The 27,747-nt window shown below is 38.1% G+C and overlaps 1 pseudogene; it reads left to right on the forward strand.

Moving 5' to 3' along the window:
- The first annotated feature begins 3,024 nt into the window (after window positions 1-3,024).
- The window catches only part of LOC142550173 (uncharacterized), a 110,227-nt pseudogene continuing 85,504 nt past the window's right edge, over window positions 3,025-27,747 (forward strand).

The following is a 27,747-nucleotide window of genomic DNA, read 5'->3' on the forward strand; positions in this document are numbered from 1 at the left end:
ATTATTAGGATAAAAAACATGTACAAGATGAAAAAAATTCCACTATAATGTTTTTTGGTGTACAATCATTCACTGTATTTCCAAAGAGAACGCACATTCTTTTAATATATGAGAACAAATACCTCACAAATATTATAAGACTCATAAGTGCAATTTATTGCACTTTTATTACTTGTTTTTAACTTGGAATTCTGTGATTCTTGAGCAGGTTTTATGTGATTTGTTGTTGTTTTCGTTTTTATAGTTTGGAAGCTTAGAATGAGAGTTTGGAGTAGTAAAGTGTTGAATTGAAAAGTGCAAAAGATCAAAATTACAGAAGCTGCAGCGCACCCGCGCTTATACATATACCGCACCCGCGGTAAAGCAGTGCACCCACGCTAAAATCCACACCGCACCTGCGTTGGCACACCAGAACCAACACCGCACCCGCGATGTCCTCTTGACCGCACCCGCACTCCTTGAAAAACAGAATCCGGAAAATCTGTATTTTTGTGTGCTGCGCATGAAAGTCCAAGATATTGGTGTGCTACGAATTGAGGCTTGTTTGGACTATAAAAGGACATCATTTACTTATCATCTAGGGTATTGGGAGCCAAGGAAGGAGTAGAGGATGCTGCTAGAGGATTGAAGATCCAAGTTCATCAAGTTCTTGGGAACTCTTTTGCACAACTCCGGGGACGGAATCAGCTCTTCGAACTCTTGTTCTAAGTTCTTCTTTCTTTTATTTTTTAGTTGATATGTCTTGTTTCAAAACCTTGTTTTGTTGTTTTGTTTGTGTTATTATGAACTAATTGTTATGTCTAGAGGAAAGATGGAACAAAACTAGAAACCATGTGTTAGAATCTATGAACTAAGCTATTTAAGTTCTTCATATTGTTCATTTGTATTGCTCTAATCTTAATGCTTTCAATTTATTGGCCATAATTTGAATGATTTATATGTTTACAATTTATCACTCGGAAGAGGAAATTATAAACAAGAAAAGGGAAAAATACATCAATGGTATTTATAGAGTTCGGGAGTTCCTATAATGCTATCGAAGCCCATAGAGAATCTAGTGCTTGATGTGTTATTTAATTGTAGACTGTTGATGGGAACGTTGCAATCTATTTTTATATAACTAATATCTACTTAACACTCGGGAGAGGGAGTAGATAATTATAGGATTCTTGGCTAATGAATAACAAGGATTTTTATAACATAGTTACAAGAAATTACACATGGTGGACAGTTGCGTGAAATCGGACCTCTAGATCTTTTATTCCATTGTTAATTGTTATAAATTGGTGTTACATTTAAATCCATTTTCAATTTAGTTATTCTTGCAAACAAATCTTTTAATTGATTATTCTAAATAAAGTCGAGACTATTTTAAATCACAAGTACTAATATACATTTATATACACATTCCTCGTGGGATCGACACTTGTACTCGAAAATACATTTTACTATAACTTGACGTCGTACGCTTGCGAGCAATCAAGAAAACACGCAACAAGTTTTTGGCGCCGTTGCCGGGGAGTGTTTATTTTAAATTTATATTTGTATTGTTACCAAAATTAGTCTAGATTTTAACTTAGAGCTGCTTTTTTTGTATTACATTAAAAATTGATTTGTTTCTTATCTTTGTTTGACAGTGTATACGAAGATCGCAAAATCTTGACTTGCTTATCTTTGATCCCGAGATCGAAAGAACCACAAGAAGATTAAGAAAGGCAAGAAGAGAAGCAATTCAAGCAATGACTGACAATAAAGATAATGAAAATCCACCCCCTGCAATACCCATCAGAGAACATTTTAGGCCGGTACTAAATGCTCATTATTTGGGCATAGCACGAGGGACTATTAATGCAAACAATTTTGAGCTCAAGCCCGCATTGATAAACATGGTTCAACAGAACCAGTTTGGGGGAGCCGCTACTGCAGATCCTCATCTACATCTCAGAACATTCCTTGAAATCACTGACACGGTAAAGATAAATGGTGTTCCTGATGATATAATTCTATTGCGCTTGTTTCCTTTTTCTCTTAGGGACCAAGCAAGAGGATGACTCCAATCGCTTCCTTTGGGGAGTATCACTACTTGGCAAGAGTTAGCAACCAAGTTCCTTGCTAAATATTTTCCACCTACGAAGTCTACACAGTTGAAAATTGAGATAAGTAATTTTAGGCAGATTGACTTTGAGCAATTATATGAGGCATGGGAACGGTATAAGGAGTTGTTGAGGAGGTGTCCAAACCATGGTTTTGAAGATTGGGTACAAATTGAATTGTTTTACAATGGTTTGAATGGACAAACAAGAGGCACTGTGGATGCAGCAGCTGGTGGCACGATATTTGCCAAATCACCTGATCAAGCATATGATTTGCTTGAACAGATGACCATTAACAGTTATCAGTGGCCGTCTGAGAGGTCAGGAGTAAAGAAACCAGCTGGAATTTATGCCGTAGATCCTATTACATCACTGACCGCACAAGTTTCAGCTTTAACAACTCAAATTGCAGCTATGAATAAATCTAGTACACCAGAGGTTGAAAATGCATCGGTTGTTATTGAAGAACCACATATTCCTGATGAGGCGCATTATATCAACAATAGGAATTTTGGTGGATACGGAGGATATCGAGGTAACCCTCCCCCTAACACTTATCATCCTGGTTTGAGAAATCATGAGAACTTTTCATATGCTAATAATAAGAATGTGTTGAATCCTCCACCGGGGTTCAATACATGGAAAGGGGAAGGAAAGCCTTTACTTGAGGATCTAGTTGGGACATTTGTTGCTGAATCTAGTAAAAGGATGGCTAGGACTGAATCTCGTCTTGATAGCATGGAAACTCACATGAGAAATATGGGTGCCACAATGAAATCATTGGAGACACAGATTGGACAGTTGGCTAATGCATTGAGAGATCAAAATAGAGGTCAATTCCCAAGTAATACTGAAGTGAATCCAAAAGAGCAATGCAAAGCTGTAACTTTGAGAAGTGGAAGAGAACTTGAGGTTAAAAAATTCAAAGAGAATGACAAAAATGAGAAGAGAGTTAAAGAAGATGAATGTGAAAATGGAAAGGAGAACAAGGTTGAGGAGTCTCGGATTGAAACTGAAGTTGAACGGATTCCTATACTGAAACCGACTCTTCCATATCCACAGAGATTTAGGAAGAAGATTATTGATGATCAATTTGCAAAATTTTTGGAGATTTTCAAGAAGATTCACATCAACATTCCATTTGCTGATGCTTTACAGCAAATGCCAAACTATGCAAAGTTCATCAAAGATGTGATGTCAAGGAAGAGGAAGTTGCAAGAGTTCGAGACAGTGAAGTTGACCGAAGAGTGCAGTGCCATTCTCCAAAAGAAGTTACTACAAAAACTAAAAGATCCAGGGAGTTTTACTATTCCTTGTATTATTGGTAGTACTCATGTTAATAAAGCTTTATGTGATCTTGGAGCGAGTATTAATCTTATGCCATTTTCTGTTTATAGGAACTTGGAGCTTGGGGAGGTAAAACCAACAACTATAACTTTGAAACTTGCAGATAGGTCACTCACCTATCCTCGTGGAATTGTTGAAGATGTTTTGGTAAAAGTTGACAAGTTTGTCTTCCCTGCTGATTTTGTAATAATTGATATGGAGGAAGATCAAGATGCCCCATTGATTTTTGGGCGACCTTTCTTAGCCACTGGAAAAGAATTGATATATGTACACAAAGGAGAACTCATCTTCAGAGTTGGTGGGAAAGCTCTGATATTGAACATCTATAAGTCTATTAAAGGTAAAGACGATGTGAGTACTTGTAAAATTATTGATATAATTGACTCTTGTGTTGCTGAGATTGGTATAGGTCATACAGCAGAAGATCCATTAGAAAGATGCCTTTCTAGTACTGTCAATAGAGTTGATGATGATGATTGGGAATTGAGAGAGCAACTTTTAGCTCTTGAAGAGTTGCCAAGGGTGAAGGAAGCCGCACAGGAGAAGTTGGAAGAAGAAAAATGTTCAGAGATAATACCTTCCTCCCCTGTTTTGAAGGAATTGCCAAGCCATCTTTGCTATGCTTTCTTGGGTGAGAAGTCGACATATCCTGTAATTATCTCTTCTTCTCTTACTTTAGATGAAAAAGAGAAATTGTTGAGAGTGTTGAGGAAATTTAAAACTGCATTTGGGTGGTCGATTTCTGATATCAAGGGGATTAGTCCCACCATATGCATGCATAGGATTTTAATGGAAGAGTCATACGCTCCTTATGTGGATCATCAGAGAAGGTTAAATCCAGCCATGAAAGAGGTAGTCAAAAATGAAGTGTTGAAATTGTTAAATACTGGAGTTATATATGCTATTTCTGACAGCAGTTGGGTGTCTCCTGTGCAAATAGTGCCTAAAAAGGGTGGAATGACTGTGGTAAAGAATAAAAATGATGAATTAATATCTACTCGTACTGTGACTGGATAGCGAGTATGTATTGATTATAGGAAGTTGAACAATTCCACACGTAAAGATCATTTTTCATTACCTTTTATTGATCAAATGCTTGATAGACTTGCTGGTTATTGTCACTACTGTTTTTTAGATGGTTATTCAGGTTATAACCAGATTGCTATAGCACCAGAGGATCAAGAGAAGACAACATTCACGTGCCCCTATGGAACGTTTGCTTTTAGGAGGATGGCTTTTGGGCTATGCAATGTACCTGCTACTTTTCAGAGATATATGATGGCCATATTTGCTGACATGGTGGAAGACATCATGGAAGTCTTCATGGATGATTTCTCGGTATTTGGCTCTTCATTTGATCACTGTTTACATAACCTTTCCCTTGTTTTGCAGAGATGTCAAGAAAAAAACTTAGTTCTTAATTGGGAGAAGTGTCATTTTATGGTCCAAGAGGGTATTGTTCTTGGACATAAAGTGTCTTCAAAGGGATTAGAGGTAGACAGAGCCAAAGTAGTTGCAATTGAAAAGCTTCCACCATCGAAGAACATCAAAGGGATAAGGAGTTTCTTAGGACACGCCGGGTTTTATCGTAGATTTATCAAAGATTTTTCTAAGATTACTAAACCTTTGTGTAATTTTCTTGAAAAAGAATCCACTTTTATTTTTGATGATGATTGTCTGCAGGCATTTGAGAAAATCAAGAAGGCGTTGGTGACAGCACCAATCATGATAGTACCAGATTGGAAGGAGCCCTTCGAGTTGATGTGTGATGCTAGTGATTATGCAGTAGGTGTGGTGTTGGGCCAAAGGTGTGATAAATTTTTTAGATCAATCTACTATGCAAGTCGAACCATGGATGCTGCACAGCAAAATTACACAACTACTGAAAAGAAGATGCTTGCAGTAGTGTTTGCATTTGACAAGTTTAGACCCTACTTGGTCGGCACAAAGGTAATTGTTTTCACTGACCATGCAGCTATTCGATACATATTTGCCAAGAAGGATGCAAAACCACGCTTGATAAGGTGGATTTTATTGCTCCAAGAGTTTGATTTTGAAGTGAAGGATAGAAAGGGGTGTGAAAATCAAGTGGCTGACCACTTGTCACGTCTTGAACTTGAAGATAAAATAGATGAAGGAACCATAAAAGAAGCATTCCCAGATGAACAGATGTTTGAGGTAAATGATATACTCCTTTGGTTTGCTGATATAGCTAATTTCTTGTCTTGTGGTACTCTCCCTCCAGATTTGAGTTATCACCAAAAGAAGAAATTCTTTCACGATGCAAAGTTTTACCTATGCGATGATCCATACGTCTTCAAGAGATGTGCTGATCAGATGATTAGAAGATGCGTAGCGGAGGAAGAAGCGAAAGTAATTCTTGAACAATGCCACTCTTCACCATATGGCGGCCACTTTGGAGCATCGAGAACAGTAGCAAAGGTATTACAGTCTGGTTTTTATTGGCCCACTTTGTTCAAAGATAGTTATACCTTAGCCAAGTCATGTGACAGATGCCAAAGGGTTGGCAATATTTCTAGACGCCATGAGTTCCCATTGACCAATATTTTGGAAGTTGAACTTTTTGATGTTTGGGGTATTGACTTCATGGGACCATTCCCATCTTCTTTTGGTAAATCGTATATTTTGCTTGCTATGGATTATGTATCAAAATGGGTGAAAGCAATTGCCACAAATAATAATGATGCTCGAGTGGTTGCTAAGTTTATTCACAGGAACATCTTCACAAGATTTGGGACACCAAGAGCCATAATAAGTGATGAAGGTACACATTTTTGTAATAAAATCTTTAACTCACTTTTAGCTAAATATGATGTAAAGCATAAGGTGACCCTGGCATACCACCCACAAGCAAATGGAAAAGCCGAAGTATCCAACCGAAAGATTAAGCAGATATTGGAGAAAACGGTGAAGACAAACCGGAAGGATTGGGCACTAAAGTTGGATGATGCTTTATGGGCGTACAGAACGGCATACAAGACACCAATTGGGATGTCACCCTATAGGTTGGTCTTTGGTAAGGCTTGTCACTAACCACTGGAATTGGAACACAGAGCTTTTTGGTCCGTGAAAAAGTTTAACTTTGACATGGAAGCATCTGGTGAGCAGCGGCTATTGCAATTGAATGAGATGGAGGAGTTCAGAAATGAGGCCTATGAGAACGCAAAAATCTACAAGGAGAAGACCAAGAAGTGGCACGACAACCAAATCATGCACAGAAATTTCGAGCCCGGACAACAAGTACTGTTGTTCAATTCACGCCTCAAACTTTTTCCTGGTAAGCTAAAATCAAGATGGTCAGGGCCATTTACAATACAATCAGTCCAACCATATGGAGCCATTGAGCTAAAGTGCAATGACGGAAGAACGTTTAAAGTAAAAGGACAACGGATCAAGCATTATTATGGGACTGAAGTAAGGCATCTTGACAACATTGCTTTGGGAGGATCGACTTGATGCAGACTGGTGGTAGTCGGGCTGACGACGTTAAACCAAGCGCTTTTTGGGAGGCAACCCAAATTTTTTGTTTTCTTTATTGCATTTCGTTTTCGATTTTGCTTTTACTCTTGTATTATTATTTTAGGTTGTGTATTTTTGGTATAATGTGTTCTTATATCTTCCCAAATCTTATTAATCCCAGTTGTGTTTTTCAAGACTAAAAATTGGAGTAGAAACAATTTCAGAGAGTGCACCCGCGCTGAAAATGTATCGCACCTGCAGTATCTTAAGACAGAAAATTAAAAATTTCCAGTAGCCATACCGCACCCGCGGTAAATTACAGAGTGCACCTGCGTTGGGTTGACAGAGAGATTACCGCACCCGCGGTATAATTTGGACCGCACCCGCGTTAGCTGTTGAATAAAAAAATGAAAATTTCCAGTAAGCAAAGCGCACCCGCGGTCATTTTGTTAGTGCACCTGCGATATATTTCAGAACCATTACCGCACCCGCGGTAAGTTATGCACCGCACCCGCGGTCGCTGAAAATTGAAGAATCAAAAATTCCAGTAGCAACACCGCACCCGCGGTACAATAAACACCGCACCCGCGGTGGCTGAAGATCGAAAAATTAAAAAAATTTCAGTAGCTACACCGCACCCGCGGTATCTTTTGGACCGCACCCGTGGTCGCTGATTTTAAAAACAGAAACGGGCAAACATTGGCATAAACGAAGAACCATTCTCCAAATTTTCTCCTCCACTTCGAAATACCTCCTCTGAAAACACACTCCACACTCAAATTTTGTTCTTCCAAGCACAAATTTTCCACTACACACCTACATACCTTCAATAATTCCATCCATTATCCATCTTATTCCATAAATTCAACACAAAACCTATGGTGTGAAAAGGGGGCTCAAAAATTTCACCAAGAATTGATTGGAGCTTCGATTATGTTCTTCCAAGAAACATTTCAACACTAAAGGTGAGCAAATCCATACCACATTTGCTTTGAAATTCGAAATTATTGGTGCTATTGGCTATGGAAGAAAATTAATAGTGCTGTAATTTTAGTGGAGTATATTCTTGACATTGTTGATTGGATTGGTGTGAATATTGTTGAGGTGTAGTTATTGTGATTAACAAGTTTGGGGGAGTGAAAGAATCATCTATTTTAGTGCATTAGATTGAAGGGGAATTTGGTGATTTGAAGGTGTTTGACAAAATGCCTCAAAGAAAGAAACAATCAAAGGGTGCATCCTCGTCTGCAAATTATGATGCACACAAGTTCTGGGATGAAAAGGCAGAGGAAAATTATGCTAAAATTCTGAACAAGAGCATTGTGAAAGAGAGGGGATTTGACCTGAGCTTCCCACGAACCGAGATTGGATTAATGCTTATTGCTAGGCATTGGGAGGAGTTTGGCGAGCCACCTCCGGATGCGGTCATTTCGTTGGTACGGGAATTTTATGCTAACCTTAAGGTTAAGCATGATCACTTGAAAGTTTTGGTGCGAGGAAAGATGCTGGCTTTTGATTCTCATACAATCAACACGATGTATGGTATCCCTCTAGTCATGCATGATGAATATGAAGAATATCGGGCCGAGGAAGTTGATTATGATAACATTCTTCAAACTATTTGCATTGAGGGAGCGGAGTGGCAAATGAGAGACAATGCACATTTAAGCCTAGCCAAATCTGATCTGAAAAATGTTGCCAAGGATTGGTATTCCTTCATTTCGGCTAGGATTAAGCCTACTGACCATACTACTACTGTCATCAAGGAGAGGGAAATCCTGACTTTTTGCATCTTAACAGGAAAGACGATTGATTTAGGTCATTTGCTTCAGAACTCAATGCTAGATTATGCAAAAAGTAACTCTCATAGTGGACTCCTACACCCTTCTCTTATCACAGACTTATGCCATTATGCGGGAGTGACTTGGGCAGCAAACGAAGAATTGTTGAAACCAAAAAATGCCATTGTGGTAATTCAACCACATAGGTCACTGACATCTGATCAACAAGATACACGTGAAGCTCAGAGAGAATTCAATCGAAGAGCTTCTGAAAGACGTGCTCATGCTCAGGCCCAACAACAACGAACACAACCGCAACCAAGAAAGATGCGAGATAGATTAACTCATTTGGAAGAGGAGATGCGCCAACAACGCCAAGACATGGACGCGTTTCGGTTTAGGACCGATACATTCATGGATTATATGATGGATTTCACGTCTGTCTTGGCTCAACAATTTCCATCAGCTTCCACATCTGGTAATCCATTTCCACAACCTCCGCAATGGCCACCCGTATATGATCCGCCTGAGTATCACCCACCACAAGAAGAAGCAGACGATGAGGATGGTGATGACCACTGACGGTCATTGCCCGAGGTATGTGTATTCCCTAACTTTCACGATCATTTACATCAAGGGCGATGCACATATTTAAGTTTGGGGGAGATATATTTGCTTGTATGTTTGTAGTGTCATTTAGTTTTATTTGAGTGTTTTATTTACTTTTGAGATATATTTGCTTGTGTGTTTGTAGTGTCATAGTCATGAAAATTTTTGAAATGGCCAATGATGAACAAAATTTGTGTATTGGAAGAAATGTCATGTATTTCATTCATGATCATCAATCAATTGGAAAAATTTAGAGAACAATCATGAGATTTGGTAAGTTTGAGACTTATAATTTCTATACAACTCTGTGATTTTCATTTAATATTGAAATAAATTTTTGCAAACACATATATGATTGAGACAATATTTGATTTTATTTGGGCCTATTTATATTGTTCATAAATATTCATTTGAAGCCCTCTTGAGCCTATATGAGAAAAGAATTGTGTTCTTGAAATTTCTTTGAAGCCAAGCACTTTTCTTTTGAATATATATGTATTTGGTTGATGCATTGAGACACCATTTTTTCACGATGATTAGATTCTACTTTGTGTTGGTGAATTGAGATTTTGTCTAGAACTATCCAAACAACACTCGAGGCGAAATACGGACAAACTATGATTTAGGTGATTTTTTTGATCGATTGAGTCTTTCAAGCCACCAAATAAAAATAATTTATCATTTGTCACCTCTTTGTAGCATATATGAATTCGAATGGCACAGGTGAATATGTGTAAAAGACCACCATTCGATATCCTTTCAAATATCCCACATTTACCAACCTGTTAAATATCTTAAACATTAATTTCCTACATTCTCAAGGGAGTAAGAATTCAAAGGATCAAAGAAATTGAAATTCTCCTACAAAAGAAAAGAAAAATGAATGATGTTTCATTGAAGAAGTTGGAGAAAAATGGGAGAAAAAGGGAAGAAATGAATAAAAAAAATAAATAAATAAATTTGGAGATAAAAGAAAAAGTGGAGTTTGCAAAAGAGATAAAAATTCAACTTACTCCCTTATTTGAATTACAAATCTTCATTTGTAGCCATGAGCCAAGGCCTAACATTACAAGCATTGCAAATCCTATTGACCAAGTCATAGTTGTCCAATATACTAGTGGAGATTGATTGGGAGGATCAAGCCTATGGACAATCGATAAACACTTACATTGAGTACGAATCTTGATCAATTTTACACACACCTCCTTGTTTCAAATATTGATTGGGTATTTTTTCTTGCTTGAATATAGCTTTGAACCAAATTTTTACCGGAAAAGACCTCTTGATTTGTGTTTGTAAAAATTGAAATCGATTGAGAATGTTTTGAAACATGAGTTGAATAGATTGGAAGTTAAGAAAATTAACCGATTGCATGATTATATCCGGATGAAAAATTGGTTTGATTGATTTGACTTGTGAATGCATGAAGAGTTAGTTAAATTATCTTGAGGCCAAGTTCTTTTAAAAATATTTCATGACTTGTTCGTTTCTGTGTTTTTATTTTGCTCGGGACTAGCAAAATCCTAAGTTTGGGGGAGTTTGATAAGTGCAATTTATTGCACTTTTATTACTTGTTTTTAACTTGGAATTCTGTGATTCTTGAGCAGGTTTTATGTGATTTGTTGTTGTTTTTGTTTTTATAGTTTGGAAGCTTAGAATGAGAGTTTGGAGTAGTAAAGTGTTGAATTGGAAAGTGCAAAAGATCAAAATTACAGAAGCTGCAGCGCACCCGCGCTTATACATATACCGCACCCGCGGTAAAGCAGTGCACCCGGGCCAAAATCCACACCGCACCTGCGCTGGCACACCAGAACCAACACCGCACCCGCGGTGTCCTTTTGACCGCACCCGCACTCCTTGAAAAACAGAATCCGAAAAATCTGTATTTTTGTGTGCTGCGCATGAAAGTCCAAGATATTGGTGTGCTACGAATTGAGGCTTGTTTGGACTATAAAAGGACATTATTTACTTATCATCTAGGGTATTGGGAGCCAAGGAAGGAGTAGAGGCTGCTGCTAGAGGATTGAAGATCCAAGTTCATCAAGTTCTTGGGAACTCTTTTGCACAACTCCGGGGATGGAATCAGCTCTTCGAACTCTTGTTCTAAGTTCTTCTTTCTTTTATTTTTTAGTTGATATGTCTTGTTTCACAACATTGTTTTGTTGTTTTGTTTGTGTTATTATGAACTAATTGATATGTCTAGAGGACAGATGGAACAAAACTAGAAACCATGTGTTAGAATCTATGAACTAAGCTATTTAAGTTCTTCATATTGTTCATTTGTATTGCTCTAATCTTAATGCTTTCAATTTATTGACCATAATTTGAATGATTTATATGTTTACAATTTATCACTCGGAAGAGGAAATTATAAACAAGAAAAGGGAAAAATACATCAATGGTATTTATAGAGTTCGGGAGTTCCTATAATGCTATCGAAGCCCATAGAGAATCTAGTGCTTGATGTGTTATTTAATTGTAGACTGTTGATGGGAACGTTGCAATCTATTTTTATATAACTAATATCTACTTAACACTCGGGAGAGGGAGTAGATAATTATAGGATTCTTGGCTAATGAATAACAAGGATTTTTATAACATAGTTACAAGAAATTACACATGGTGGACAGTTGCGTGAAATCGGAACTCTAGATCTTTTATTCCATTGTTAATTGTTATAAATTGGTGTTACATTTAAATCCATTTGCAATTTAGTTATTCTTGCAAACAAATCTTTTAATTGATTATTCAAAATAAAGTTGAGACTATTTTAAATCACAAGTACTAATATACATTTATATACACATTCCTCGTGGGATCGGCACTTGTACTCGAAAATACATTTTACTATAACTTGACGTCGTGCGCTTGCGAGCAATCAAGAAAACACACAACAAAGATTAAGCACTCAAATGCTGTAAAATGAGAGAAAGAACTCAATTGGCGTTCAGGATGCTTTTTAATGATGAGAATCAGTGATTTCTCATATCTGAATGCAAAACATTCATCAAACCCTTCGGTCAAATTTGCAGCCAAATTTGACAAATATCTGCCACATTTTTTACTAAATGACTTGCCGACATTTCTCCCATTTGAAGATCTCATTGAAAATCAAGCACATCTCCACACATCTTTTCAATCTTGTCATTACTTGCTGCTTACGTTCTGCTAGGCCACTTGAGGATTTACATCAATCAAACTTATCAGTGTTCACTGGCTTGGTCAGAAAATCAGCTATGTTATCTTTTTATGGATCTTCTGCATTTCCACACTTCCTTCTTCTACTACTTCCCGCACAAAGTGAAATTGGACTCCACTTTGTTTCTATCTGGAATGAAAGGCTGGATTCCTTGCGATGTGCAAGGTACTCTGACTGTCACAAAACAAAGGAACATTCTCTTGTTTTTGCCCGATTTCCTCTAATAACATTTTAATTCATATTGTCTCCTTGTAAGCTCGAGTGACTGCCATGTATTTTGTCTCTGTTTTATGTAACGCCACAACTGTTTGCAGCTTTGAAACCCAGTTTACTGCTCCCTCTGCAAGTGTAAACACATCACCAGTAGTAGATTTTATCTTATCCGGATCACCTACATAATCTGAATCGACATAGCCCCTGAGTGCAAAATCTGATCCTCCATAACATAATGCAGCATTTGAGGTACCCTTATTGTATCTAAGCATCTTCTTAATAATACTCCAATGCTCTTTTCCACGATTTGTCATATACCGACTAACTGCTCCCCCCGCTTGAGCAATGTCTGGTCTTGTATAGATTTTGGCTTACTATCTTACAAGTTGAAGCGTTTCAACACATATTTCAAATAATTTTTCTGAGAAAACCAAATCTTTAGGTTACTTCTGTCTCGGTGAACTTGCATCCCTAAAATCTTGTTTGCTGGTCACAAGTCCTTCAAACCAAATTCTCTAGCCAATTCTTCCCTCAATCATTGGACCTGATCTTTGTTGAGGTCTGCTACCAATATGTCGTCCACATACAACAACAAAATGATATAATCATCACCAGACCTCTTGAAATACATACAAAGGTCTGCACTCAGTCTGTTGTATCAAAGGATCATGATATAGGAATCAAATCTCTTGCACTAATACCTCGGCGTCTCTTTGAGACCGTACAGAGATTTGTTCAACCCGCAAACTAATTTCTCTTTATCTTTTTCCACAAAACCTTCTGTATGGTGCATATAGATTTATTCTTCAAGATCTCCATGAAGAAATGCCGTTTTCACATCTATTTGTTCTAGATGTAGGTCAAACACTGTTGTAAATCGAACCACGGGAGAAAATATCTCATTGAAGTCAATGCGTTCTTTCTGAGCATACCATTTTACCACCAATCTAGCACGATACCGCTCCACTTGGTTATTATCATCACGCTTGATTTTATATACCCATATGTTACCAATGACTTTCCTCTCTCGTGGTAGTGTAACAAGATCCCCAGTTTTATTCTTGTCTAATGCCTCCAATTCTTCATGCATTGCTATCATCCACAAGGATACATACGCACTTTGAGTAGCCTCGTGGAAACTCGATGGCTCACCATCCTCTGTAATAGACAATATGCAATATTGCTTTCAGCGATATAATCTAAAAGTCAAACTGGTGGTCTTCTGTCTCAAGTTGACTGCCTCACATTGGAAACCCCATACTCAACATGTTCTTGTTCTTCGTGCTTTGGTACTGCTTCACAAGAAATTTGACATTCTCCCATCTTATTTTCCTCCTGAAATATAGTAGTTTCTGGATTCAGTGTGCCTTTGTCTCCCTTTACTTTATCTTCCTCGAAGATAACATTCCTGCTAATGACAAGCTTGGAACAGTAGAATCCCACAAGCGAAACCCTTTTAGTCCATCATCATAACTCTAGAAGATACATTTTCTGAATTTCGAATCCAACTTCGATCTTTCTTGCTCATTGTAAAGAACATACACATGACTTCCAAATATATTCAAATGAGAATAATATGTCGGCTTCTCGGTCCACATCTCCATCGGAGTCTTCAGAATAATGTCCATTGAAGGAGAACAATTGATAATATAACAAGCGATTTTGACTAATTCCGCCCAAAATGACTTTTCTAGACCCACAATCCTCAACATATCTCTTGTCATGTCCAACAAGGTTCTGTTCATCTGCTCCGCCACCCCCATTCTGTTGAGGTGTGTAAGCCGTCGTGAACTGTCTTTTGATGCTCTCATGTTGGCAAAAGCATCAAATTCATCACCTGCATATTCTCCTCCATTGTCAGTACTCAGACACTTGATTTTCTTTTCAGAATTTAGTTCAACTTTGAAATCTTTGGAGATCTGAAAAATATCTGATTTTTTCTTGATTGGATACACTCAACATCTCCTAGAGAAATCATCAATAAACAAGACAAAGTCTCTCGCTCTTCTTAGGGATACAACTAGGGCTCCTAGAAAAATCATCAATGAACAAGACGAAGTCTCTCGCTCTTCTTAGGGATTCAACTAGGGCTTGCCAAACATTCGAATGAATAAACACCATTATGCTTTTAATTTTGGCATTGGAAGTGCCAAACTTTAATATGTGTTTTGCACTGGTAACACAAAAGGGTAATGACACTTTTGTAAGTCTCGACAACAGCTTCCGTTCTGAGAGAATTTTCAACCCTCATTCTGACATATGTCCGAGCTTTCTATACCATAACTTTGTTAATTTTTCTCCTGAACTAATTGATGCAACAGCAAGTTCCGCCTCTTTGTGTGTTTCTCCCAAAAATACCTACAGATTTGCAGCAAATTTTTCTGCCTTCATAACCACAAGCGCATCTTTTATAATTTTCATGATCTCTTTCTCGATATGGATTTTGTACCCTATATCATCCAATTTTCCCAAGGACAAAAGAGTTTTCGTCAGTCCCTTCACATATCGTACTTCCTGTATGATATGAATGGTGCCATAAAACATTTTTATTTTGATAGTACTGATCTCAGCGATTTCCAAGATATGCTCATTTATCATGAATACAGATCCTCTTGAGACTAGTTTATAATGATCAAACCATTCTCTCCGAGACGTCATGTGCCACGTCGGTTCTGAATCCATAATCCATGTGTCACAAAGTTTGTGTCTGCCTTCTGCAATTGTTGCTGCTTTGCTGAATAATATTTCACCATCGCCTGAAGTACTGGCCACATTTACTTGAGAAATCTTCTCGATACTTGTACACTCTTTCTTGAAGTGTCTTTTACCTTCACATTTAAAGCAGTAAATATTTTTCTTCTTACTTCTTGACTTTGATCTACCTTGTTTTTGGCTCCCATTGGAGTCACGGTCCATAAATATTCATCTTATCATCAGTAAAGCTTCTGCTTGCTTCGAAGTTACCAACCTATCTTCCTTATTCTTGCGCCAGCTTTCTTCTCCGTGAACTACAGTTAAGAAATCGTCGGATTTTAGAGAACCCATAAGAATATTGTTAGTTAAGTTGATGATAAGTTGATCATATGAATCTGTTAGACTTTGAAGCAAAAGCTCCGCACTTTCATTTTCCTCTATTTTATGCCCCCATTTAAGTGAGTTGGACAAACAGAGTATTTAATGTGTTGCTATGGTAGGTATTCTACTGCTTAGAATAATACTAGATTTTTTTAAAGCTACTACTCGAAATTTATATTTAAATGCATGCATGTAATACTCCTGAAAATTCACAATTTTAAAACATCAATAATCAACTAGCAAGAAAAATATTTCAGTTAAAAATCCATTACAAATCTTCATCCCCAAACTTACGTTTAAAAATAAATCAAATAGGAAATATGTGTAAAGTTCATGCCAACCATTAACATATAAAAACGATAGCGTATAAAAATATCCAAATCAATCCTAACTCAAAAACATGATGTGCAAAAGAAATAAGGTCCTCGGGTTAGCGTGCGTACATTTAGCCCTGCCTACTCACTCTTCGGCGCCTCCAATCTCCTCATCGATATGCTCACCTGTATCATTGACGCCTAATGAGTCTAAAGACTCAACACAACTGCTGTAATGTTATAGCGAGTACATATACATAACAAGAAACAGTGAAAAGTACTATAATGAAAATACATTTCATGATCATAAAATTCACATGCATAATCATAACCTGTCGAAGCATAAATATTTTCAAAACATAACACATCATATCAGCATATACATGTTCGTTTTCTTAATTTGAATTTCGTTCATTAGTTGTGACTTTCGTATCATCGTGTCAGTCGATGGATCCATCTACGTGTAACCATGGTACCCGGCGACGGGCACATCAGCGACAACATTACCCGTCCGCTGAGCCCTGGCTATACCTGTCATCGTATTAGTCACAACCAACTCTCATCCTTCAAAACATGTCACCATATTCATCACTTAATAAATAATGCATATATGTAAATTTTTCTTAAAATCAAGTATGCAGCGTATTTTTCATATTTACATAAAAAGTCATATCCATGATAACATAAACCTTTAAAACATGAAGACTCATGTTTAGAGCGCTGTCAGGACTACTAACTCGACTCCAAGATGACCACTCTTAAATCATATTTCAAAGTTTCCTAATCACGCCTCATATGATCCAATCTAATCTTCACTAAGCTTAGTCATAACAATGTATCAACGTCCTAATGAGACAATAGCCCCTCAAACCCTGCACTAGCGCCTAGGCTCTGACATTGTGGCTCTGTGGAACTTGGTTAGCGCCTAGGCACCCTGCATCAGCGCTGTAGCGCTACACGTTTGAAGACCAAGCGTTGCGGCGCCTAAAGAGCAGCGCTGCGGTGCTAACCCCACGATAGAAAGTTCCCAAACACTTCGACGCCACTTCTACCCTACTCTCAACTAACCCGAGCCAACCTTGAACCAACAATTCCTAGACCACACTAGGACCCTCCTGGACCAATCTAACCAAGAACCGTAGCCTCATGCATGCTGTAAGTCACACACACCCGAGATTCGCCAAAACCTCCCACCTGATACCAACCTCAACCAAACCAGCTTCGACCGATTCCAAGACCGCCACCAGCTGTTCATAGCCCTTTCCCAACCCTGTCACGCACCCAAGAGGGTCAGCATCTTGGCTATAATCGAGCCATGCACGGCTGCAACACCCTAGCCTCTCCATTGAGCCATAGCCGAGACATACACCCAAGTAAACCAATCGGCTATCTAAAAAATCTCGAACCCCAACCAACTTCAGCCTCTAGCCACCTTGCTCCTCGACACATACAGCCCCTAGGACCCTCACTTGGCAGCCCCTTGTGTCTTGCCCCGAGACCGGGGTTAGTCGACACCGCCGTTATTCAACAATCACAAAATTGCTAAACAACAAGTCTCGTAGTACAATATAAACAAAACCAGTTTATATCATAAATACCATAAAAATGGAATCATCTTTACAATAGTAACTCTGAAAACGATACAAATCTGTGGAAGCGTTTAAAACTTGAATTAAAACTCACAAGACCATATTCTTAATTAAAATTCTTCATGCATCCAATATCAGTCCAAAAACAGTTGTCTGATTCTTATTTCTCTATTTCTTCTTGTGATTTATCTAGGAAGGTTAGAATAAGGGGTGAGTGATATGGTCGTCACTCAGTAAGCGGGGGCTGTTCGAGCACAACATAAAAAAATATTTACACAATTTTCGAAAATAACACATAAACATATCATCATATTCATATCATAACAGCACTGCGATTCTTCCACCTTCTATGGTTTACTGATATCAGTCCCTAATTTTTAATCTTCTAAAGGAGCGAGGCCATAAAACGGTTCTATCCCACCATGAAGGGCCATATGTTGGGATTCCCACCCATTTTCAGTGAATCCTCACAGTGCCAACACATAATTATATGTACCAAAATCGCACAAAAAAAAGAACGTAGAAACAAAATGAAGGTGCTCAACCGAAATTTTCGAAAATAAAATAATTCATACGCAACATATTTTAAAACAAGCCCACTTATCTTAGACTCGAAAAAAACATGATGAATTCGAAAATCATAGAAGAATCATGCTTCAAAAACGCAGCAGCACATCTACCGAAAAATCAGTCGCGTTGTAAAATTCCTTTCTCCTTGTTGAACCGTTGGATCGGGCTTAAACTTTTACAGTACGTTCAAATTTCTGTCAAATAAATTATGAACGGTGGAGATCGGGTTTGGAAGTCGTTTTAACCTGTTAATATATGAAAAACCGTATGTATGGTTTTCTCGTCCAGAATCTGAGCAGTTTTCTTGCGAAGGTTATAAACGAAAAACTAACTGTTGGATTTTACTGAAATTTGGATATGTTATTCAAAACATATGAAAGCATATTCTGAACGGTGGAGATCCTATTCCGAGCTCTCGAGAGAGAGAAACGAATTTCGAACTTTGAAAATAATTTGATGACTCGTGCAGAATTTTTGGGGAACAAAAATTTCGAAAATTCTTGGCAGCACTTGTGAGAGAAAATTTCAAAAATTGCATGCTAGAATGAGGGGTGAAATTTTTAAAAGCTTAAGGGGTATTTATAGGTGATGAGTTAGAATCCTACCATAAACCGATTGATTTTCCTTCCAAAATTTCGAGATAATTATTCCTTAATTATGGAGATGTTCCTTCCATAAATATTGATATGCTTCTTTGTTGTGAAAAGCTGTCTTGTATGCAATATTTCTTTCTAAATTAGGTGAATTTCCAGCCTTAATTTATCGTGTATCTTGTACTGAATTTCGATTTCCATGTATTACTTATATTTTCGAATTTATTATAAGTCGAAAATAAATTCTTATACACGTCTATATTTAATTAATTACGTGCCTAAAAATTTGGGTTCTCACATCCTTCCTCCTTATTGGAAGTTTCGTCCTCAAAACTTTAGTCAACTTGACCTTCGAAAAGGTAGGGTTATTGCTTGCACATTTTCTCTTCAAACTCCCAAGTAGTTTTCTTATTCTGTGTGGTTTGAACATTGCACCTTGACGTAGAGAATAATACGTCGTCTCAGTACTTGGTCCTTGGTGTCCACAATATGACTAGAGACATTTTCATATTTCAGCTCTTTCCCCAAGTTACATTTGATCATGAGCGGTATAATTTCCACAAGATGGCTTGAGTTCGGGATGTTTTTCTTTAGTTCGTGAAATACATTATGGATTCTAGATATATCTGGTGGCAATGGTATTCTGTAAGCCAATGTGCCAATCTATCTAGAATTTTGAATGGTCCTATGTATCGAGGATTCATTTTTCCAGCTTTACTAAATCTAAGTATTCCTTGTATTGGTGAAATCTTTATATAAGTCTTTTCACTCATTATGAATTCCGCTGGTCTCCTTTTAAGATCAGACTAACTCTTTTGCTGATCATATGCAGCCTTGAGTCTGTCTTTCATAATGGCCAATTTTTCCATTGTCGCTTGGAATAGTTCTGGCATGTTATTGATGTCTCCTCTATTTCGTCCCAGTAAAATGGTGATCGACACTTCCATCCGTAAAGGCTTCAAATCGAGTCATTCCAATATTGTCGTGATAACTATTATTTTAGGCGAATTCTGTCAGGGGTATATGTTCACTTCAATTACTACTGAAGTCTACGGCACATGCCCTTATCAAACCCTCTAGGATTTGAATCATTTTCTCTGTTTGACCATCATTTTAAGGGTGATAAGCCATATTAAGAGTAACTTTTGTTCTCATGGCTTTTTGAAAGCTCTACCACATATGTGACACAAATCTTGGATCTCTATACGACATTATGATTTGAAAGGGGATCGGTTACGGTGACCGGAAGCACAACGAAAGTTTAAAAAATCAAATTTTTCATGTAAATTTTCGGTCACCCCTCATTTCATGTAGCAAATACAAAAACACAACTATGTCATACATAGGGTGTTTGAGAGAAATATCTATCAATCACAAGGATTGATGTATGGCTCCAACTTTGTTGTTAAACAACAAAGCTCTTGAATGGCATGAAGAAATCTACAAGCTCTCCTTGGACTCCTTTCTTCAAAATTAGGCCCACCACCAACTAGGTAGATCCTTTCATATTTTGCACTAGAAAAATATGAAGATTTTTCAAAGAGAAAAATTATTCATTCCTCAACACTTGAAGAAGAAAATGAGAGAAAAACTTGGAGAGAAAAGGGAGTGAAAAATTCGGCCATAGTGTATGCAAAATGAGGGGAGGGGAGACTTGTCTTGGTAGTAGAAAAAGTAGAAATCACTTTTTGCATGCCATGCCTTGAAAACTCAAAAAATAGTCTCCCAACCTTTCACCTCCCATGCATGCATATTATATGGTTTTTAACAAATTAAAAAACCATGGACTAAATGTAATTATCTCAAACATATTTGAGACTAATTAAACATTACTTGAATTTACCCAAGTCCCACTAGTTAAATAATTAATTTAACTTGAGCTCTACAAGACTCAATATAATTTAATTAATTCAACACTTGAATTAATTTAATTATTTGGACTCTACTAGGTCCACTAGTGTTTAATTAATTTAACACTTGAATTAATTTAATTTAGTCCATAATAATGTTTATGAAAATCACAATTTTCAAATACATTATTCACTTGGCCAACTTTTAATTTAGGAACACTTCCATAAATTAAAATTTACATTTCTCTCATAGAAGTCATACTTCTATTTTTCTTTACGCTTATAAACTCATTTATAAGCCGTTCAACACATTGAACTATTTTCTCATTTATAGAAGTCATACTTCTAATTTTCCTTACGCTTATAAACTCCTTTATAAGTCGTTCAACACATTGAACTATTTTTACTTCTCAACGGGATCTAGAAAGCTAGTACTTGTGTGGCCCTCAATGGTTCATTGATACAACTAGCCATGGGTTCACATCTCCATGTGATTCGGACTAAACATGTCCTTATATGAGCATACCCAAATTGCTCCATTCTTACTTATCAAGTCCTTGATAACAAGAACGTCAGAACTCAAGTCTGATAGTACCCAACCAATCATGTTAAACGCCTAGCAGCATCGCTTACATGATTCCCTAGGTATCAAATGATAGTGCCTGCAAGAACCATTCAATTATGGTTAGCGTACATTACGGTACCTTTAACTCATATATCCCGATCGATTCGACAACCATTGGTTTATCGAGAGTTGTCAATGAATCGATACTATGTGTCATGTCGTAGTTGCATCGATGGTGTAATCTATGAAACCCCTTTCATAATTACCACCATACTCTGATCAGAGATTTCAACCTACAAACACATGAGAACACATAGGATATCCATACCCGAAGGTAAGCGGTGAATCCCCGACTACAATGCATCGACTCCTATATGTTTCGACAAAACACCCAACCTTGCCACCTGATGACCCCATGAGAGTCGGTAAACAAGTCAAAGTGTAATTCTAGCACATAGAGTCTCAATGTTGTCCCGGGTCATAAGGACTAATGGTGTACAACCATAAACTAGGACGTTTCCACTCGATAAGTGAGAACCACTTGGAAAGTCCTTTTATGGAGGGTTGTTCAGTGCACTCAACAAGGAGCACCTATCTGCATGTTCGGACATCACAATGTCCCCTACCAATGAAACATGGTACTCACATCGCAGATACTAGTCTCGAACTCGAGCGGCCTATATCCTTCTTAGTGGCGGCTGAATCGACTAGGAACCGTTTAGAATATACAGTATTACAAATATGAGTTTCATGATACTCATCATATGAGCATCTCATATTATTTCTACCATTTGTATATTCAAGGGCTTTATCTATGCAACAAGCATGGGTATACAGATAAAGATATGCCAAAATAATAATATCAAATATTACTAAAATAAAGATTTCTTATACATAGAGTTTCATTGTGAACACTCGGCCAACACTTGGCTCGACGGGCACCTACTATAACAATCTCCCACTTGCACTAGAGCCAACTACCCATATGCTTCAAACCCATTGATTCGCGATGCATCTCGAATAATGGTCTAGGTAAAGGCTTAGCTAGTGGATCAACAACTTTATCTGCGGAGCCGACTATGTTAAAAGGCACTTCTTCCTCTTTCCACAATCTCTCCGAGGATGTGGTACTTTCTCAATACATGTTTGGACTTCTGATGAGACCTTGGCTCCTTTGCTTGAGCTAAAGCTCCCGTGTTGTCACACAACACTGGGATAGGAGCAACTCAATTAGGAATGACGTCCAACTCTTGGACAAAATTCCTTATCCAAACAGCCTCCCTTGCTGCATCTGATGCAGCAATGTATTCGGCCTCTGTGCTGGAATCCGCAGTATTGTCTTGCTTGGAACTCTTCCAAGAGACAGCAGCACCATTGAGCATGAATACAAACCCAGAGGTTGAGTTCGAGTCATCGATATCGCTTTGGAAGCTAGAGTCGGTATAGCCTTCCAATTTTAGTTCTCCACCCCATAGACCAAGAACAATTTATTGATCCTTCTCAACTACTTGAGGATGTCTTTCACAGCTTTCTGGTGTGGAAGACCAGGGTTCGATTGATATCTACTCACTACATTTAGTGCGAAAGCCACGTCAGGACGTGTAGATATCATCCCATACATGATGCTACCAATCGCAGATGCATAAGGAATGCTTTGTCATCGCCGCTATCTCTGCATCAGTCTTGAAAGACAGACTTGGATAGGGACACGCCATGACACATTGGTAGATGTCCTCTCTTGGACTTATCCATCGAGAACCGCTTCATGATGGTATCAATGTATGTGGACTGGGTGAGACCAAGCAATCTTCTCGATCTATCTCTATAGATCTGTATCCCAATACAAAAGATGCTTCACCCAAGTCCTGCATCGAGAACTTACTCGCTAACTATATCGTAGTTGATTGCAACATTCCTACATCATTCCCAATGAGTAGAATGTCATCAACATAAAACACCAGGAATGTCACTACACTCCCACTGACCTTCTTATACACACAGGGTTTCTCAGGATTCTTAGTAAAACCAAACTCTTTGATTGTACTATCGAATCTGAGGTTCCAACTCCTAGATGCCTGCTTTAGACCATAAATTGATCTTTGAAGTTTGCATACCATATGCTCACTTCCGATAGATGTAAACCCTTCGGGTTGAGACATGTAAATCTCTTCCTTAATATCCCCATTAAGAAAGGCTGTCTTATCATCCATCTGCCATATCTCATAGTCATTCCATGCAGCTATGGCTAGCAAAATCCTTATGGACTTGAACATTGCGACTGGGGAAAAGGTTTTCTCAAAGTCAAGTCCTTGTCTTTGAGTATATCCTTTTGCCACCAATCGCGCCTTGAAGGTCAATACCTTCCCATCCGCCCCAAGTTTCCTCTTGTAAATCCATTTACACCCTATGGGAACAATTCCCTCAGGTGGATCCACGAGATTCCACACTTGGTTCGAATGCATGGAATTCATCTCAGATTCCATTGCTTCAAGCCATTTGGATGAATCGGCATCAGATAACGCTTCCTTGAAGGTCCTTGGATCACATCCATGGTTAGGCTCATCATGGCCCTCTTCAAGAAGCAGACCATACCTCATAGGTGGTCTCGAGACTCTCTCGGATCTTCTAGGAGCTTGTATCTCCTCTCTTGGCTCTTCGGGTGTGGGTTCTATAATTGTGGGTGTTTCTCGAACCTCTTCGAGTTCTATCATCTTCCCCTCTTCTATCCAATAGAAATTCCTTTTCCAAAAAAGGTCGCATTCCTAGAAACAAACACTTTTGTTTCTTGGGGATGATAGAAGTAGTATCCAACCGAATTCATTGGATATCCCACAAAGTAGCATAAAATGGATCGACTATCCAATTTATCTCTCACTACCTGCTTCATAAGCAGGGCACCCCTATATTCTAAGATAAGAATATTTGGGAGGCTTACCCATCCATATCTCATATGGTGTCTGCCTTTGAATATACATTTAATGGAATATCTTTTAATTTTAAGTTATAGAGATCGTTTTCAAGTTCTCAAGTACCAATTAAACATTCATTCTTGTAAATGTTGCAAACACCTTTGCTAAATAGACAAGAATATCCATCTTTATCACAATAGAAATGGAAACAATGTTTTTCACCAAAAAGGTACAAACAAAACATCTCTTAAAAATCAACTTAAAATCATTGTTCAACAATAAGTAAACATTTATTAAGGTCTTGGCAGCAACTCTTGCTCCATTGCCTATCCTCAAGAAGGTCTCACCTTCTCTTAGTCTCCTACTTCTTCCCATCACCTGCAACACATTACAGAGATGCGATCAACATTTGGTATCCAATACCCAAGAAGTAGAGTTAATTGAAATGTTTACTTCTATTTAGAACATACCGTTTCCAGAACTCTTCTGGGTCAGATATTCCTTGCAATTTCGCCTCCAATGTCCAGGCTTCTTGCAGTGATGACAAACATCACTAGTCTTGTCAGCCTTAACTGGTATGGCTGCCACACCGGGATTCGGAGATTGCCTCAACAAGGGCATGTTCTTCTTGGGACGTTGGAAAGAACGCTTCTTTCCCTTCCCATGTGGATCAATCTTCGTACCAGATGAAGAACCCACATAAAGAACCAACTTCTCTTTCTTGATGGTGGATTCAAACGTAACAAGCATGTTCACCAACTCCTCAAGGGTCGGCTCCATCTTGTTCATGTTGAAGTTCACCACAAAAGGATCAAATGAGCTAGGCAATGATAACAGCAACACGTCGGTGGTCAACTCCGAAGGCAAGATCATATCCATGCCAACGAGCTTATCCACGAGCCCAATCAACTTCAGGCCATGCTCATGGACCGAGGCCCCATCTCCCATGTGCATAGTGATCAGCTCCTTGACGGTAGCATGCCTAAGAGGCCGAGTCTGCACACCAAAGAGCTCTTTGAGGTGCTTATGAATGTCAGCAGCATTCTTTGCATCTTCAAAACGCCTCTGCAGCTCATCATTCATAGAAGTCAGCATATAACACCTAGCTATCAAGTCATGGTCACACCATTCCTTGTAAGCCTGCAATTCCTCAGGATTGCAGTCAGTCGGAGCCTCAACAGGGGGCGACTCAGTCAGTGTATATGCTAGCCTTTCCGAATTCAAGACGATTTTCAGGTTTCTTAGCCAAGTGAGGTAATTAGGTCCAGTTAATATGTGTTTGTCGAGTATTATGGATATCAGATTGCGAATCGAAGACATTGTCAATTTGTACTGAAAAGTAAAAACAGATAAATGTTGATGACTATTTTAAAATATTTAGTAAGATATGAAGTTTGGACTTTTACTTCATAAATATTTGCTCCCACTGTTTTGACATCTTTCACTACCCTCTAGTGAAAACGGGAAACTCCTTTCCTCAGTAGGTACGTAAGGTCCGATTAGCGAATTATGATTCCGAATAATATCAGCCAATCACAATTCCTAAAAGGTAGTTTCCAATTGCATCACAATGCAACCCTCTACGTAAAATTTTGTCTCACGTTTGATTAGGACCCAATAATATGACGTCGTTCATCTTCACGTGTCAAGCCTTACCCATCGATGTTGAACCTTAATGGACGGTCGCCATGAGTTCCCCCAATGATATGAGCCGAAATCATGGGAGTTCCACGTAGTTCACATCACCATGTCAATGGATGTCACAGCTTTCCGGCACCCAAAGCTCCCCCAATAATATGAGCCGAGCCCCGAGTACGGGTAGCGTTCATCATGCACCCATTGTCGATGGAAGACAAGGAAATTATAAACAAATTTATAATTCCCCTTTTCGGGCTTGATATTAATTTTGAATTTTATTCAAAATGAGGGTTTTTAATTTTGAAAGGTCTCATCATTAATTTTATTTAAAAGCTCGCCATGTTTGATCGTATGTTTGCCGGATTCATGCAACTTTGTTATTATCATAATAATAACGCACATACTCATTATTTATAACATATCATGCATATATTATAAACAGTAAACAAAACAAGGATGATCAATCGCCCCAATACTAACGGACCGTGTGATCTAAACACGGGCCTAGGTCCAATCCTAGGGAAATGCACGGGATGCAAATGCAACTATTACATAAGCTTCCAATATTTACATGTCTTCGATCTTCATAATCATCATGGCCAGCATCTTCCAATCTTGATCATCCACTATACTAATATTTACAAATAAATATCCATGGCAAATAGGGATACATCTCATGAGGGTGGGAACGGGCCATAAACCAAGCCCACTTTATAAATTGATAATTACTACAATCATTCAACACAAAATATCCTAGCATACACCTAGCAAATTGGGCTTGGGCTTTTGATCATCCTTCATGCATAATATCACATATCATACACCATCAATTAATTATCACAATAATTAATTGATCCAATAGTATATATCTTGAACCAATCACTAACCGCCACGATTATAAACTAAATTAACAAAGTATACAAACACCTTTGTCTACTTTCCAATTAATTTATTTATAACCGAATTTCTTATAAATCACAATTTACTATAAATAATTAAAGTCCAACTTCAATTATTTATTTTATGAGAAAAATTTGCAACTTTTGTAATTTTAAACTTAAGGGCCCAAAAACTTATTTTTCACCAAAAACAGTTTGGCCCATTTAAAATTCACAAACATGTTAGCCATCTAATGGCCCAACAACTCAAGGCCCATGACACTTTGATATTCCAAAACACTTTTGGAAACCCTAGCCGTCATCGCCGTCGCCGGAGCTCCGTCGCCGAATTCCGGCCAACTTACCAAAAAATTTTTTTTTTATTAAAAACATGGGGCTGTTCGGGCAGCCCCTCGGGCTGCCCTAGCTGCCCGAAATGGGCAGCAACTTGCTGCCCAAAATTCCCCCGAAACCGGCCTTGATTCGATGCAAAATTTTGTTCTCATGCGGTTAGAAATCGATCTCAACATAATATCTTGTAATTGCTACACAAAATCGTAACCATAGCTCGGATACCACTTGAAAGGGGATCGGTTACGGTGACAGGAAGCGCAACGAAAGTTTAAAAAATGGAATTTTTCATCAAAATTTTCGGCCACCCCTTATAATGTGTAGCAAATACAATAAAACACAAAAATGACATTCATAGTGTGTTTAGAATTTTACCTATCAATCACAAGGATTGATGTATGGCTCCAACTTTGTTGTTAAACAACAAAGCTCTTGAATGGCATGAAGAAATCTACAAGCTCTCCTTGGACTCCTTTCTTCAAAATTAGGCCCACCACCAACTAGGTAGATCCCTTCATATTTTGCACTAGAAAAATATGAAGATTTTTCAAAGAGAAGAATTATTCATTCCTCAACACTTGAAGAAGAAAATGAGAGAAAAACTTGGAGAGAAAAGGGAGTGAAGAATTTGGCCATAGTGTATGCAAAATGAGGGGAGGGGAGACTTGTCTTGGTAGTTGTAAAAGTAGAAAT

Source organism: Primulina tabacum, chromosome 6 (assembly GCF_025594145.1).
Source record: "Primulina tabacum isolate GXHZ01 chromosome 6, ASM2559414v2, whole genome shotgun sequence".
Taxonomy (NCBI): Eukaryota; Viridiplantae; Streptophyta; class Magnoliopsida; order Lamiales; family Gesneriaceae; genus Primulina; species Primulina tabacum.